Consider the following 17,639-nt stretch of genomic DNA (forward strand, 5'->3'; position numbering starts at 1 on the left):
TCTGATGTTTGTTTCTGACAAACTACGTAGGCCTAGGATGCGATATCCTGCCGAGTCCGCTTCCTCCGTTTTCTTCCACCTGTTTGTTATTCCATTGTGTGTGCATTCTTTGAGCAGTTATTCAGCAACCTTATTCTATTCTTTTGGAGCGTGGATCTCGTCGAGTACGGCGGACGTGAGGGGTGCTAATACCTTCCCTTTGCGTAACCGACTCCCGTACCTTGCAATCTCTGGTCGTAAGACCATTCCTTTCCCTTTTTCAGGTTTACTTCGAGCGTTTCCTTTCCCTCCTTTGGGATAAATAACACACGGTGGAGGTTTGTGTGTTTTTTCCCGCCGGTTGTTTTTCGCGTTGCGACAGGGAGCAAAAAGATGTATGATCTAACCGGACAGTTATTGAGATGCTTCTGGGTATCCATAACCTTCCAGGTAATCAAAGAAACCTACAAAGCTTTGTTTGTTTACCCTCAAGGCTTCATGCTATGAGCAAAGAGACATGATTACCACATGTTGATGATTTATGTAAGGCTTGACCAGATGCTCATATGGCGGGTGGTGGGAGATTCAAGGCCAGAATAAAGGTCATAAAGACATGATTCTCTGATGCCAACTTTGAGATCAACAGTTGGTTTCACACCTTTTCTTGAAACATGTGGAGAATCTTGTTCCGAGGTAGCCTACCTCTGCCCCAGTCTACTGGGTATCTTTTTATCAGAAGATATCAATCTAACTTGCCCCAATATCTTGGAACTGTATCTCCTTGGTTAACCATTTTTGGGAGCAATTGACTTATCGTGCTCTTGAGGTGGCCTACCCCCAATATGAGCCTTGAAGTAATATGCCCTTGTTTGGATGACTTAGAGAGGTTTGTCAAATATCGATATCATTGCCCCAGATTGACTAAACTATGAAGAGATATGTGCTTCGAGAATCAAAAGAAATGTTCAATCTTCACATTATGAGCTTTCTTGATGTCAAGTGCCTATTCGTAAGGAAAAATGCTTATTCTGAAAATGATAACTGTAATTTCATGCTCATGCAAGTTTTGAAATTCAAGTATGTTCACTAAGATTATGACATATAGCGAATGAATCACTAGTTAGAATTCCATATCAGTATCAATACCAATAACAAGCAAATCTTTAGGAGTCAGCTTTGATACGATCTTACCATAGCATGCTTTCGAAATAAACCCTGATTCAACTAGGTCTTTTGAGGGTTGTAACACGCGACATGATTCACGGTTTCAGAAAGAAAGGATATAAGAATCCAAACCTATTCTAAACCCACCTGTTCTTCGTGATGTTCTCCATTCCTATATTCAGTTAGCTTGACACAAGCATTCATCTCTCAGAAAAGTAATTTGAATAGTAGCAATGATGGTTATGGAACTTATGAGAGTTAGGAGCGACAATCACACACCTTTTGCTTTTGTTTGCAGCCACATATTTGCTCTTGATGAGGATTTATTATTAATCCTCTTTTTGTGTTTTGTTTTCCCCTTATTTTTGCCTAGACTGATCCTTTGAATTTGCAGTCCACTGGGATGCCCTAATTTTTTCCTAAGTCACTTGTTTTCAAGTTCTTGACTTAGCGGGCTTTTCTTTTGCTTTTGATTTTTTTTCATCTTTTTGTATTGGAATAAATCATGTGACATTTGCTTACTTGATTTGTTGCAAGGGTCGTGACTGCCTCACTCCTTTTGTAGGTAAGGAATAACCATTGTGAACTTGTGATTCAATCCTCTTGAGAGGGATATGATATGATTTATCCTTTGATGGGATGTCTCTTTTTTTGAAATTTGAACGCAAGGTTAAGTTGACTAAAGATTACCCTGCCCCTAGTTAAAATTGAGGGTTTTATGTATAAAAAGAAACTCCTACTCCAAGGTATAAAGGGGTTGAATAGGGATTATCTTCCTTATACCTTTGGTATTTAGGGATTTGAAACAATGCCTTACATCATTAGTAAGGTTTTATTCAAAAACACACATGTAGTGATCTCCCATATTTTATTTCATCATTCTTTTTTTATTTTACTTGATAAATAGTTAGATACTGATAAATAAAATATGAGTGAACACTAATGGATTTATTCAAAACATGCATGTTTATTTCATTGTTATTATCATCTAAAAACTAGACGAGTTTTACTAATGAACAACAAATAACAAACAAGAAAAGATTACGAATGAAAAATGATTGAACAATATGATATTGCTGATGTGACTAGTCTTTATATTCATCCAGTAAATGCAAGCTCAATTATGATCATTCTTTGTCAATGCCTTCATTCACCACCATTAGTCCTTACATTGGGCCCTTCCTTATAGCAAGACAAGATCTTTTGATCGATAAGCTCTTGTACCCTGGTTTTGAACAGACTACAATCCTCGATTGAGTGCCCTATATAGCCGGCGTGAAATGCACAAGAAGTATTAGGATTATACTTCAAGCCATAGGGGTAAACAACAGGTGGTATTACCTTTGGTATAATGAGTCCTTACTGGAAAAGGTAAGGCAACATCTGAGCATATGACACATGGATCTGGTCATGCTGAGGACGCTTTCTGTTGTTATGCTTGTTCTGCCCCTTCATTTGGTGGTTATATGGCACTATTTGTTGACTTTGCATAATATGAGACTGAGGAGGCTGTTGATCTTGGGTTGTAACATTGTGTAGGAATGAGTAGTACGACACGGGAACAAAAGGTACTTGGAACCGAGGATGAATATGAGGAGTAACCACTGGTGGGAATATCTGAGCAGAGTGCATTAAGCCAGGGTTGATATCTGATTAGAAGTATGACAATATTGAACTCCAAATGGGACGTAGGGTGCCCCAGGATAGGTATATTGAGGTGCAACAACAGTAGAAGACGATGCCTCAAGACAGGCCAAAGGCATTCCATTGTGATATCCTTGATTCTGATACTATACAACAGGCTGGACCATTGAAAGAGGAACTTGCACCTGAATCGGAGGACCCTTGTATTCAAACTCCTTCTCAAAAGGCACCTCAGTAGTTACAGGGGTGGAGCATAACAACTTTTGATCGATGAGCTCTTGAACTTTGGCCTTGAAAAGGTAACAATTCTCTATAGAATACCCTACGTGTCCAGCATGATATCCGCATGTGGCATTGGGATCATGCTTATGATGGTATGGAAACTTAGTAGGCTAGATCTGTTTGGGCATAATTGCCTTAACATTAATCAATATAGGTAGCAAGTGTGAATAAGACATAGGAACTGGATCATAGCAAAGACATCTCCTTTATTGATCGTTATTTCCTTTTCTAATTTGTTTCTGCTTCAATTCTGATTTCCTTGAGCGGGTCTCTGATGAGCAGGAAATACTATTCTTGGGGAGGAAGTGGCAGAATGCATGCAATCACCTTTTATATGTTACCATTCTTCAGACTGTCCCCAACTCGTTCATCTATTGCAACCTGATTTGGGAAGTCCATTGTCATGATGTCCATGAATAACCCCAAGACCATGTCAACTCTGTCTTGATTATGACCCAAACTTCTCTTGCACATAGTGCTCTCATGCTTACCATATTCCATGATTCTTTGATGATTGGTGTTGGCGAATCATTGGCTTTCTGGTTGAGGAAAGGACAATGTGAGTTTTTTTATGGTTGACAATGCATGAGATGCAAGTGAATGAATGTATATGTTGTAGATGGAATGCAAATAAATGTGAAACATCCATAGATTCAAAGCATTAATGGTGTCATAACTCAAGTTCAAAATTCTGGCATATATACAACAATGCAATAATGATATACAATAATGTATGTTAATAGCATAACATAATTCGGATAATCTGCATATACTGCTGATAACGCGAAAACATATCGTATTTTTGGCTCTATATGCACTACTTTTTACTCGATTAACACTATTTATTACATATTATTTTATGTTTATCTACAGGAATTTATCGATTAAAAGGTTTACCGCAAGAAAAATGGGAAATAGCAAAAAGGAAAGAAAAAGGCAAGAAAAGAGAAGGAAATGAGGTTTCCAATGGGATAATGGGCCACCAAAGCAAATGGGCTTGTGGCGCCCATTACCCAAAGGATGTGGCGCCCGCCACATTGGGCCAAAAGGAAGGTGGCGCCCGCCACCAACCCTTGAAAAGTGGTGCTCGCCACTCATCATGGATTTAGGGTTGTGGCAACCGCCACAACCGAGTCTCCCCACTTTTCCTACTTTTTCTCCACCCTTTTAGCCACGGTTTCCACTACTCTTGCTACAATTGAAGAATGTGAAAAGGATATAAAAAGGGGACCATTCAGACTCACAGTTCTCTCTTTCTTCTTCTAGTTTTTACTTTACGCTTAATTATTTTTAGCACTAATTTTCTTTTAGTTTTCTAGGAAGTTTCTTACCATTGTAAAAGTGATAGTTTCTCCACATCGGGGACTATTACGGTTTATTATTTTTTACGCATTCAAGATTCAATTGTAAGGGATATTCATTGCCAAAGCTTGCCGGAATCATTAAATCGAAGATTCATGATTCAATTCCAGTTCTTAAATTGCCATCCAGGTTTATTATTGTTTTATTTATTTATTTATGCCTTACTGTATGTTTAATTCCCCAATTGCCATGTCTGTCACCGGATCTATGTCCGGCTAAACCCTTAGGGATCGGTATGTAAAGACAGTCGAAACGACGAGATTCAATAAATAATTGGTGTTAGTTTTTATAAAACTTATTTTTCCGGTTTTAGTTTCTTATTTTAATTAAATTGTTTTTCGTACGAGAGTACAAAATAAACTAAGGTTACTGTCAATAAAAATGAGAGTTTGAGATTTTAACCAGATAACTGAAACTAGGCATTGATCCTAAATACAACGAGAGCGCTTTAGGATTAATTAGACTTTATCTATATTCAAAAAGTACTTTTAAATTCAAAATGAGACCGCGAGAGCCAAGCATTCTGGTTTAGGAGTATGGTCGAAGTCAATAAAACGAGAGTGTGAGGCTAAGTCCTTTCTATAAATAATTTCTACTGAAGAATATTTTAACTAATAAGATTACACCAACTATCTATCGAATCCCCGAGATTTGATGTATTACATACCGATATCCCCTATATCTTGTATCTTTATCTTTATTCTATTCTATAGTTATTTCTCTTCATCCCTCCAATCTTAGAACAACCATTCGCCTTAGATTTACATAGTAACCTCAGACCACGATATGTTCGATTATTAGTCCTTGTGGGTTCGATAATCTTTAAAACTACGCGATAGGACTATGCACTTGCAGTCACGATTCACATAGACTTACCAAAGTCGCGATCAAGTTTTTGGCGCCGTTGCCGGGGACTATTTTAGTCGATATCGTAACTCTAGCGTTACCTAGTATAGACTAAGGCAACAATTCTTTTTCCCTTTCTATATCTGTCGAGTGTATGCTAAGTACTCGCTCTCAAGGCGAGAAATTAAAGCTACAACTCGACGAACCCGAGCGTTATCTTAGGTTAGAACGCCGGATACGAGACTTGATAGGGGAACATCGTATCAAGCTAAATCTTCCTGACCTTAACATTCCTACTTCTGAATCAGTTGTTCAACCAGAGATGGCCGAACAAGTGCAAAACCATCCTCTTAAGTATTATGTAATCCCTTCATAGGATGAACCTCATGACAGCATCACTGCCCCTGCGATCGAACCCAACAAATTCGAACTAAAACCCTCACTGTTGTCAGTCGTACAACAAAACTAGTTTTCTGGTAGTCCCACGGTGGACCCGAACCTACACTTGTCAGTATTTTTGCAATACGCAGACACGGTGAAAGCGAATGGTGTCAGCTCAGAAGCTATAAGACTCTGACTTTTCCCATTTTCATTAAGAGATAGAGCTAGAGCTTGGCTCCAGTCTTTACCATCCAACTCTGTCACTACATGGAACGAGTTGAAGAAAGTCTTCTTAGCCTGATATTTCCCACCTAGCAAGACGACTATGCTAAGAGCCCAAATAAACGGGTTTAAACAAAAGGATAATGAATCACTTTTTGAAGTTTGGGAGAGATACAAAGACATGATGAGGCTATGCCCACATCACGGTCTAGAAGAATGATTGATAATTCACACCTTTTATAACGGTATCTTGTACAATACAAGATTGACAATAGACGCCGTCACAGGCGGCGCATTGATGGATAAACCATACAACGAGGCCTATCAACTCATTGAAAGTATGGCCCAAAATCATTACCAATGGGGAAGCGAAAGAACCTCTGTAGAAAAACCTCAACCGAAGGGAGGCATGTACAAATTGAGCAGTCTTGACCATGTCAACGCCAAGGTAGATGCCCTGACTCAGAAGATAGACAGCTTGACCATAACACCAACAGCCACCGTGGCTGCCATAGCACCAAACTGCGAGATATGCGGAGTTCAAGGGCATACTTCCCTAGAATGTCAACTCTTGACAGGAACTTCCACAGACCAGGTGAATTATGCTCAAGGAAACCCCTACTCAAATACCTATAACCCAGGTTAGAAGAACCACCTAACTTCTCATACAAAAACAATAATGCATTGTATGCACCTAATCAAACACCTGTCGTACCACCAGGATATCAAAAAGATGCCACAAATACTCAAAATGCTCCTAAGAAATCAAACTTAGAAATAATGATGGAAAACTTTATAGCTACCCAAGCTCAAACAAATAAGGATTTCTTAAATCAAAACATACACACTAGTGAGCAAATCAAGCAGTTAGCAAGCAAGGTAGATACATTAGCCACCCATAAAAAAATGTTGGAAACACAAATCTCACAAGTGGCTCAACAACAAGCACCTACCGCTGCTTCTGCGGGCACATTTCCTGGACAGCCTCCCAAACCCAAAAGGTCATGCAAATGCTATCATACTACAAAGTGGGACAGAACTAGACGAACCGGCCGACCCTAGAACTCAAAACCCATCCATGCATCAAGGCCCAGGTAAGGTAACTGAGAAGGAAGACGAACAAGAGTAAGATAAAAACAAAGAGGCCGTAGAGAAAGAAGAACCTTATGTGCCTCCACCACCATATAAATCCCCTATCCCTTATCCTTAAATACTTGTTAAATCTAAAAGTGTAGGGCAATTTAAAAAATTCGTAGAGCTTCTAAAACAATTGAATATCACAATACCCTTTACAGAAGCCATAACTCAGATGCCCTCATATGCTAAGTTTCTCAAAGAAATCTTATCTAACAAGAAGAAGATAGAGGATAATGAAACCGTTACACTTACTACTGAGTGTAGCGCCATAATACAAAACAATATGCCTCCTAAGCTGAAAGACCCAGGTAGTTTCTCCATACCTCGCATAATCGGAAAGTTTATCATCGACAAAGCACTATGCAACTTAGGAGCTAGTATTAGTTTAATGCCCTTCTCCATATGCGAAAGGCTAAAAATGGGAGAACTAAGACTTACGAGGATGTCTGTACAACTTGCAGATTGTTCCGTTAAATTTCTCGTAGGTATGCTAGAAAATGTTCCGGTGCGCATAGGACAATTCTATATGCCTACAGATTTTATAATCATGGATATAAAAGAGGATTCAAACATCCCTATCATATTAGGAAGACCATTCCTAGCCACAGCCGAAGCTATCATAGATGTTAAAAGAGGCAAGCTAACCTTCAAAGTCGGTGAGGAAAAGGTCGAATTCATTTTGACACAATTCCTAAAGGCACCAACTATAGACGACACCTGGTGTCTACTAGATGTCATCGATGAATGCATAAGAGAAATGGAGAATGAACAAGCATCATACTCTGAAATACTGAAAACTCCAAGGCCTCCTACTTATGAAGATGAAAATTTAAGCAAGGAATACCAAGATGACAACCTAAGCGAATGCCTAGCACTAACGCCCGATCATATGCCTTGCCCAAAGAAACCGACCCTAGAAATTAAGACGTTACCCAAAAATCTAAGGTACGAATTCCTAGACACTGAACTTGAGCGACCTATAATCGTAAATGCAGACTTAGGCCAGATAGAAACCGAAAAGCTTCTACACGTTTTGAGAAAATACCCAACTGCTTTAGGCTACAATATCTCAGATCTAAAAGGAATAAGCCCTTCAATATTCATGCATCGCATAATGCTAGAGGAAGACAGTAAGACCTATAGAGAACATCAAAGAAGGATAAATCCCATTCTGAGTGATGTGGTAAAGAAAGAAGTGCAAAAGCTGTTAGAAGCAGGTATTATCTACCCGATATCCGATAGTCAATGGGTCAGCCCAGTACATGTCGTACCAAAGAAGGGAGGCGTCACATTTGTTAACAACGAAAAAGGAGAATCTATAGCACAAAGAGTGGTTACTGGAAGTAGAATATGTATTGATTATAGAAAATTAAACAAAGCCACTCGGAAGGATCATTATCCTTTACCTTTTATCGAACAAATGCTTGAAAGATTGGCTAAGCATTCTCACTTCTGCTACCTAGACGGTTACTCGGGATTTTTCCAAATTCATATTCATCCCGACGACCAAGAGAAAACGACCTTCACATGCCCCTATGGTACGTTCGCCTACCGACGAATGCCATTCAGACTGTGTAACACTCCCGCAACATTCCAAAGATGCATGATGACAATTTTCGCAGATTTCATAGATGACATCGTGGAAGTCTTCATGGATGATTTCTCCATATGCGGACAGAGCTTTGAAGGATGATTATCGAATCTTGAAATGGTACTAAAGAGATGCGTAAAAGTGAACCTAATGCTAAATTGGGAAAAATGCCATTTCATGGTCCGACAAGGAATCATGCTTGGACACATAGTATCTAACAAGGGGATTGAAGTCGACAAGGCCAAAATAGAAGTTATAGGAAACCTCCAGCCTCCGAAAACCATAAGACAAATACGAAGCTTCTTAGGTGTCATACCCCAAAATTTTCCCATTAATCTTGCAAAACATTTCTCGAAGCACTCCAACTTGTTCTGCAAGACACTGACCTTAAAGGAACAAAAGCCCAGCTCACAACAGGCCCAATCCAGAAAATGGCCCAAACGGGCCTGCTCGCTACACGCTCGCCTAGCGAACCTTCGCTACACGCTCGCCTAGCGAAGCTTGCGAACATCAGAATTTTTGGGCTTCATTCTGAGCCCATTAGGTCACCACGATCACTATAAATACTGGCACTTCAGCCACGAAAATGGACAGACGAAGACGGACAGAGAAGGACGGATAGAAACCCTGGCATAGAAACCCTGCTAATCCAGAGAATTCAGAAGGAGGAAACCCTGAAGGCAGCTCATCCGCACCGGAGCTACCGCCGCCAAACTCAATCCGGTATCCAGAGTGATCAGTCCCTTTCAACATCACAATTGCAAACAGGTTTGCGCATCACCACTGTTTTATGCTTTCAATCGGTATTCTTTACATGCATAATGCATTATGATTAAAGTTTTGACGTGTAATTTGATTTCACATGTGAGTCTAAGTATGCCTGAATATCCTGAATGTTTGTCCATGCTATTCATGCAACTATATGCCATAAAGTTCAAGGTTCCGGAGATAGTGCTGTTGTCAAATTCAAAACCCGTAGACGCTCGCTAGCACATCGCTAAGCGAGCCCGTAGCGAGTCCTCGCTAAGCCTTCGCTAGGCGAGGCAGGGGCGAACGTACCAGTAGCTGTTTTTGTGTTTTGTCTTATGTTTGTCTTATTATAATCATGCATTATTTGGCCTTATGACTGTTGTGTTCATTTTGTAGTGCAATTTTCAATTGCACTTTATCTCGGTATTCTCACCCGTGTGTTTGAATTGTGTAAAGCTTGCATATTCCCGAAGAAACGGCCGGCTAGGTATTCCACTTTATTTGTGGGATACCCTCATGGAGATGTATTCTGAATTGCTTAATTAACTTTAATGTGGAGATGCATCCTAATGGACTAATTAATATGAATGTGCATCCTAATTGCCTAATTAATTTTAATGTGGAGGTTCATCCTAATTGGTTGTAATACGGAAATTCATCTTAAAATATTGCCTTTGAATATGTGATCTTGGACCTCTCTTTGTTGCCTTCGGTATTACGGTATAACGGTCATGTCCCGCGAATGTGGGGATACCCTTAGACAAGACCCTCCGGTTAAATCATCATGTCCCTACAAAATAAATCATAGTCCCTCCGATGTTGCCTTCTTCGAATATACGATTTTTGTCCCTCGATGACCCTTCGGTGTAGCCTACGGTTAAATGATGATAGTCCCTTCGAATGCTAAGGTATCCTTACAACTGTTGCCTTCAATGACCAATCAATGACCCTACGATGACCCTTTTACATCCAAAGGATAAAATTACTTATTTCTCAATAATAAGGACAGTTTTACCCTCAGAAGGAAAGGAAATGCCTATAAAGACCTTGGGTAGGTATAACTCTTAATTGCTGGCCCACAACCTAAAACATTTTTCACACCTCACACCTTTTCAACTATCTTTGGAAAATCACCACTTGGTATACATTCATACTAGAATCATTACCGAGTTATATTTTTATAAACAATTTTCAAAACTAAACGAGATAACCACTTTGTATGCATTCATACAAGAATCATTACAAAGTTAAATTCTCTTTTTCAAAACATTTTCTAAACAGTTCGCAAGCACTTTTTCAGACAAGAAAAATAACATAAGTGATCAAGCAATTAAGAGCCCATGGATAACCATGGATACAAAGGGTGCTAACACCTTCCCTTTGTATAATGTACCTCCCGAACCCAAAATCTAATTAAGGTCTTTCCTGTTCTTTTCCACCTTTCCTTATTGGATAAAAGAAAAGTCGGTGGCGACTCTTGCTATCCGCGACATTGCGATTAAAAGCAAAACCCAAAAAGTCAGTTCACCGTATGACAGAACTGGCGACTCTGCTGGAGACGCAAAGAGAGGTTACCTTAAAAACAAGATCACTTATTTAAATTGTCTGATTTACTTTTAAGGGATTGCTTGGGTATTTTATGCTTGAGTGAAAGATCCTACACCCGGATCTAGCGTACTTTAGGTAAGTAGCAATAGATCATCGCGACTATCCGGCGTATACTGGAATGGTTAAAATGATGGCTACGGTTAATGTGACACTTTGGATGTCCTGATGTTCCTCATGTTTACTTGAGGAAAAATTTGGCATTCGCGTGGTGTCATCAAAGCATTAACCAGACCTTTAGAACCCTAATTGACTCATCCTAGCCATTAGAAAGTAGTGAGATAACTGACTTCGGTTCCGACTGGGGTTGGTTGATACTCGATACTACACTCTTTGAGATTGGACTTTAGGGAAGCTTTGGTCAACCACTTGGTGTTGCACTGAAGTGGACTTAAAGAAAGGTCGATGATTTGAGATCCTTCTAGAACCCGGTTACTATTCTAGGACAGGTTGAACCAACCAAACTTCAGTGGGGAGGGTACTTACCTATGGAACTCATGCAAGCCTCAAAACTTAGGAATGATTGTTGCGTGACTTGCTTGTGCGTGTTATTTACTTAACATCATAACATCATAACATCATAACATCATAACATCATAACATCATTTCAAGGACTTAGGGATTTAACTTTGCTCTGTTTTGTAAGGCTATGGCTCCCAGGAAGACTATCCGGATTAATCTTGTAGCAATCCCTCCTCAACTCAAGGATTTAGTGTCAGAACTTCCTGATCAGACTCAGTTCGTCAAGAAACATGGTTCTCTCCTCAATTTGGTTACCACTGGTTTCAAAGAAGATATGATGAGAGTCCTATTCCAGTTCTTCGATCCTAAACATCATTGCTTCACATTCCCAGATTATCAGTTGGTGCCCACATTAGAAGAATTCTCCAGGCTGCTTGGGATACCTATCCTTGATCAAACACCTTTCAGTGGTTTAGAAAAGATTCTGAAGTCTGAAGAAGTTGCTGCGGCTTTACACATGACAAAGTCCGATATTGAAACCAATTGGGTAACAAGAAGTGGAGTTAAGGGTTTACTTGCCAAGTTTCTGATAAATAAAGCCCGAGAATTCTTAAAGGTTATGAATGGCCATGCTTTCGAAGATGTTCTAGCATTACTAATCTATGGTTTGGTGTTATTTCCTAATCCAGACCAATTCGTAGACGTGAATGCTATTAAGATATTTCTCACTCATAACCCTGTGCCTACCTTGCTCGGAGACATTCTGCATTCCCTTCACACTCGTACTATGAAAAGGCAAGGGACTCTCATGTGCTGCATACCTTTATTGTCTAGGTGGTTTATTTCACATCTTCCTCAATCAGTCTGGAAGAATGAGCAAAATCTGAAATGGTCTCAAAGGATAATGTCACTCTCCCATTCAGACATCCGTTGGTGTCCTCATCTCGAAGGAAATGTTACCCTCATTGACCGTTGTGGAGAATTCTCTAATGTGCCACTCCTGGGGATAAGAGGAGGTATTACTTATAACCCCACTTTAGCCCTACGTCAGTTTGGGTATGCGCGAAGAGATGGTCCAAATGAAATGATTATTCAAGGTACAGTGTTTGACTATGACAATGACTCTCAAGGTCTCCTTCAAAGGTTTGTACGAGCTTGGGGCATGGTGAAAAGAAGCACTTTAGGACAGAAAAATTCTATTCCCATGGAGCCTTATCTCAGATGGGTACGCGCCAGAGCTCGTGAACTCGTCATGCCATATCTTGCAGTCGGGCCATTGATTGTGGAACCAGGAGTTGAAGGAGGTACTCCTCAGATCATTCCTTATCCAGATATGCCTACCGATGTTGAAGAATTGAAGAGATCCTGGATCCAGTTGAGAGAGGAAAGGGATACTTTTGAAGCCCAGTTCGTTGCAGAAAGGAAGAAAGTGTCAGAACTTACCAGTCAGCTCAATGAGGAACGAAGACTCAATGCATATCTTCGCCCAAAAAGAAGTCGCCCCTGGGAGACTTGAGCTTCCATTGTATTTTTATTATTATTCTTTTTGTAATGAATGTTGATTAAAGAAATTATTAATAAAAGTTTCTCTCTTCTTGGTGGTTCACGCAAAGTTAAATTCCAAAAGTCCTTGAAAACATTTCATACATTGCATTGCATAACATAACATTGCATAACAGGTATTCTAAAGGATCAATATTCTCACGGTCTTCCTATGCAAACAGAAAAATGGACCTCGAACAAACTGTCAAGGATCTCCAGGCTCAGAATGCTCAATTCCAGGAGATGATGCTGAGCTTATCCAAGGGGCAGGAGGAATTGAAGGCTCTCTTGCTCGAGAAGAAGAAAGACCAGAAACCTGTGGGTTACATTAACCCGGGAAGACGGCTTAAAAGATAGGCCGCGGGAGTCAAGTTCGGAATTCCGAATGGTCCAGAAGAGGAGACGGAGAATGATTCAGAGGAGGAGAATATTGGTTTCTCCAACCCTGAGGATGACGATGAAGATTATGAAGGTGAACAGTACTCTCCAAGAGATGATAAGTACAAGTTGTTGGAAGAACGTATGCTAGCCATGGAGGCTCAGAAGGCGCCCGACCTGGATTTCGAAAGTTTGGGTCTGGTCTCCGATGTGACCATTCCTCGCAAATTCAAGATCCCCACTTTCACTAAGTACGATGGTGCGTCTTGTCCTCAGATGCATCTGAGAGCTTATGTGAGAAAGATTCAGCCGCATACCACTGATAGGAAGCTATGGATCCATTTCTTCCAGGAGAGTCTGTCGGGCACACAGTTGGAATGGTATTATCAGCTCGAGAGCTCTGACATCCGCACCTGGACCGATTTAGCAACAGCTTTCTACAAGCAGTACCAGTATAATTCTGAACTAGCGCCTACTCGGCTACAGTTGCAGAATATGACTATGGGATCTAAAGAAAGCTTCAAAGAGTATGCTCAAAAATGGAGAGATTTGGCTGGCAGAGTCAAACCCCCTATGACTGATCGAGAATTAGTGGACATGTTCATGGGCACACTGACTGGCCCATTCTACAGCCATCTACTGGGAAGTTCTTCATCAGGTTTCACTGAACTTATATTGACAGGTGAGCGTGTTGAAAGCGGCATCCGAAGTGGAAAGATACAGGCGGCTACCTCTGCAAGCACCAAAAGGTCCTATCAGGGGAGGAATGAATCAAATGCTGTGTACGGTCAAAAGGGTCGTAACAAGAAAAATCGTGACCATACCATTGGAGCGGTTACGATTGCAGCACCGCCATCTCAAAGCTTCCAGCCCAAACAAGACAAGCCAAGAAGGCAGTTTACCAGAATCAATATGACCTTAGCACAGGCATTGCAGGGAATGCTAAAGGCAAATCTGATCACCCTCAGAGATCCTCCTACGAAACCCAACACTGCTTCTTCTCGTTATAATCCCAATGCCAGGTGTGCATATCACTCCGATAGCCCCGGACACGATACAAACGATTGCTGGTCATTGAAGAATAAGGTTCAGGATATGATCGAAGCTGGAGAAATTGAATTCGAGCCTCCGGAGACTCCTAACGTCATCACTGCACCTATGCCTAATCATGACAAGGCTGTTAATGCTATGGATGACAATTCTCACATTTCTAATGTAGCTGATTTAACATCTCCTCTCCTGATCATCAAGAAGAATTTATTGCAAGCTGGTTTATTTCCAGGTTGTGCTGAAGATTGCGATCGCTGTATACTCCGACCCAATGAGTGCTTGAAGTTGAGGAATGGTATTCAACGGCTGATGGATGATCGCACAATTCTCTTCGAAAAGGTTCCTAAGGTGGAAAACCCTACTGAAGAAATATCTGTGATTGCTAGGTCCAAAGTTCCAGTGAAGATTACCGCTACTAGAGCGCCTGTGAAGATTACTGCTGAGCCCAAGGTAGCTCCCCTAATCATTACTGCACCTGGCCCAGTACCGTATTCCTCCAGCAAAGCCATTCCGTGGAATTATGGAGGTGATGTTTACATCCATGGCGTAAAGCTAGTTGGTAATTCTGCTAATCCTAATGACATTGTTGGGACTAGTAAAGTTACTCGAAGTGGAAGGATCTTCTCTCCAGAAATCTCACCTCCCGTCCCTGAAACTCGAGGTGAGGAACCAGTCAACCCTTCTCAGTCAAAGACACCGGTCGAAGTTACTGCTGAAGATGTTGCCAAGCAGGAAGTGGAGGAAATGCTGAAAATCATCCGTAAGAGTGATTTTGATATGGTAGAACAGCTGGGGCATACCCCGTCTAAAATTTCGATGTTATCCTTGCTGTTATCTTCTGAATCTCATGCCAATGCATTGATCAAATTCTTGAAGACCGCTCATGTACCTCAGGAGACATCTGTCGATCAGTTCGAAAACTATGTTGCTAACCTGACTGTTGACAATGGCCTAGGCTTTTCCGATGCTGATCTGACACCAGCAGGAAAGAATCATAACAAAGCTCTGCACATCTCCATTGAGTGTAAGGGGATCACCTTGGCTCATGTGTTGATCGATAATGGCTCTTCTTTTAATGTGCTACCGAAAGCAGTACTCGATAAGCTTGACTGTAAGAGCATCGAATTGAAACCTAGTGATACTGTAGTGCGTGCGTACGACGGTGCGAAAAGTGTTGTCCATGGTGAAGTGGTTCTCCCTATCAAGATAGGACCTCAAGTCTTCAACACCACCTTTCATGTGATGAACATCCGTCCTGCCTATTCATGCTTGCTGGGACGCCCTTGGATCCACGGGGCAAGTGCCGTAGCTTCGTCTCTCCATCAAAAGCTGAAATATCCAATAGAGGGTAAGATTGTCACCGTGTGCGGAGAAGAAGAGTACATTGTCAGTAGTGTGCAGGCCTTCAGATACGTTGAGATGGATGGCGAATTCTTGGAGACTCCTTCTCAGTCATTTGAAGTAGTTCCTCCGACCAGTCCTGTCCTTAAGCCGACTTCCTGTGTGCCCAAGGTTATCCGTGCTCCTCCTGCCATGATTTCTCTGAAGGACACTCAAGCCGTGGTTGAAAATGGTGGTCGTACTGGTTGGGGTCAACTGATCAACGTACCATACAAGTCTGACAAGTCTGGTCTGGGATTTAACTCTGAAAGGATGGTCAGAGATCAAATTAATGCTGTAGAAGATGCTGATAGCGATTGCGATCTGGATAGCTGGATTTTCCCAACAATTGGTGACGGACTCAATAATTGGAAGGCTGAAGACACTATCCCTATTTCCTTTAGTCAGGAGTAATTGCTATTGTCTGTTTTAGTGCTGCAATTTTTAATTTTTATAGTTGAACTTCTTAAAGCATTGTGTCTATGCCCGGGGCACAATAGCTAATTTGTTAAGGGTTTTGTCATTTCATAAGCATATTCACATTCAATAAATCAATGGACTTTTTGCATTCAAATATTGCGCTCTTTATCTTTCCTGTCATCTTCCAAAAAAGCTATGTTTTCTTACACACACTCACGTAACGAATTGCAGATCCATACCCACTCTGGATCCTGTTGATAATAGTTCTACTACTGTTCATTATGACTTTGAAAATCCGATCTACCAAGCCGAGGATGGAATTGAGGAAGATTGTGAAGTACCTGGAGAACTTGCCAGACTGTTACTGCAAGAAGAAAGGACTATACAGCCGCATGAAGAGTCAATCGAAATTGTAAACCTGGGTACTGAAGTGGACAGGAGAGAAGTCAAAATAGGAGCAAGCTTGGAAAACAGTATTAAAGAAAGATTGATTCAGATGTTACATGACTATGTAGAGATTTTTGCTTGGTCTTATGAAGACATGCCAGGATTGGATACTGATATAGTAGTGCATCGTTTGCCAACGAAGGAAGATTGTCGTCCTATCAAGCAAAAGGTTCGCCGCATGCGTCCTGAAATGTCTGAGAAAATCAAAGCCGAAGTTATGAAACAGTTCAATGCCGGTTTTCTAGCTGTTACTTCTTATCCTCAATGGGTTGCTAATGTGGTACCGGTACCGAAGAAGGATGGTAAGGTACGAATGTGCGTCGATTACAGAGATCTGAATAAAGCGAGTCCCAAAGATGACTTTCCACTTCTGCACATTGATGTTCTGGTAGATAACACCGCTCAACACAAGGTATTCTCATTCATGGATGGATTCTCAGGTTATAACCAGATTAAGATGGCGCCTGAGGACATGGAGAAAACTACGTTTGTGACGCAATGGGGCACTTTCTGTTACAAAGTAATGCCATTCGGTTTAAAGAACGCCGGGGCAACGTACCAGCGTGCTATGGTGGTTTTGTTCCATGATATGATTCATCATGAAATAGAAGTATATGTGGATGACATGATAGCCCGATCTAATACTGAAGAAGAACATCTCGATCATTTGTACAAATTGTTTGAGAGGTTGAAGAAATACAAGCTGAGATTGAACCCGAACAAATGCACCTTTGGAGTAAGATCCGGTAAACTCTTGGGATTTATTGTCAGTGGTAAAGGAATTGAGGTTGACCCGGCTAAGGTGAGAGCTATCCAAGAAATGCCAGTGCCCCGTACAGATAAGGAAGTCAGAGGTTTCTTGGGACGTTTGAATTACATCGCCCGATTTATCTCCCATTTAACTGCTACCTGCAAACCCATCTTCAAACTACTGAAGAAGAATCAAGAGATGATATGGAATGATGAATGTCAAGAAGCTTTTGACAAAATCAAGAAG

At 40.9% G+C, this 17,639-nt stretch overlaps 1 non-coding gene across 1 annotated transcript; it reads right to left on the bottom strand.

Annotated features, from left to right (window-relative positions):
* Nucleotides 1-5,983: 5,983 nt before the first annotated feature.
* On the bottom strand, nt 5,984-6,090 carry LOC127133306 (small nucleolar RNA R71). The gene has a single exon (XR_007807290.1). It is a non-coding gene; the product is annotated as a small nucleolar RNA R71 (small nucleolar RNA).
* Nucleotides 6,091-17,639: the final 11,549 nt, after the last annotated feature.

Source organism: Lathyrus oleraceus, chromosome 3 (genome assembly GCF_024323335.1).
Source record: "Lathyrus oleraceus cultivar Zhongwan6 chromosome 3, CAAS_Psat_ZW6_1.0, whole genome shotgun sequence".
NCBI classification, from domain to species: domain Eukaryota; kingdom Viridiplantae; phylum Streptophyta; class Magnoliopsida; order Fabales; family Fabaceae; genus Lathyrus; species Lathyrus oleraceus.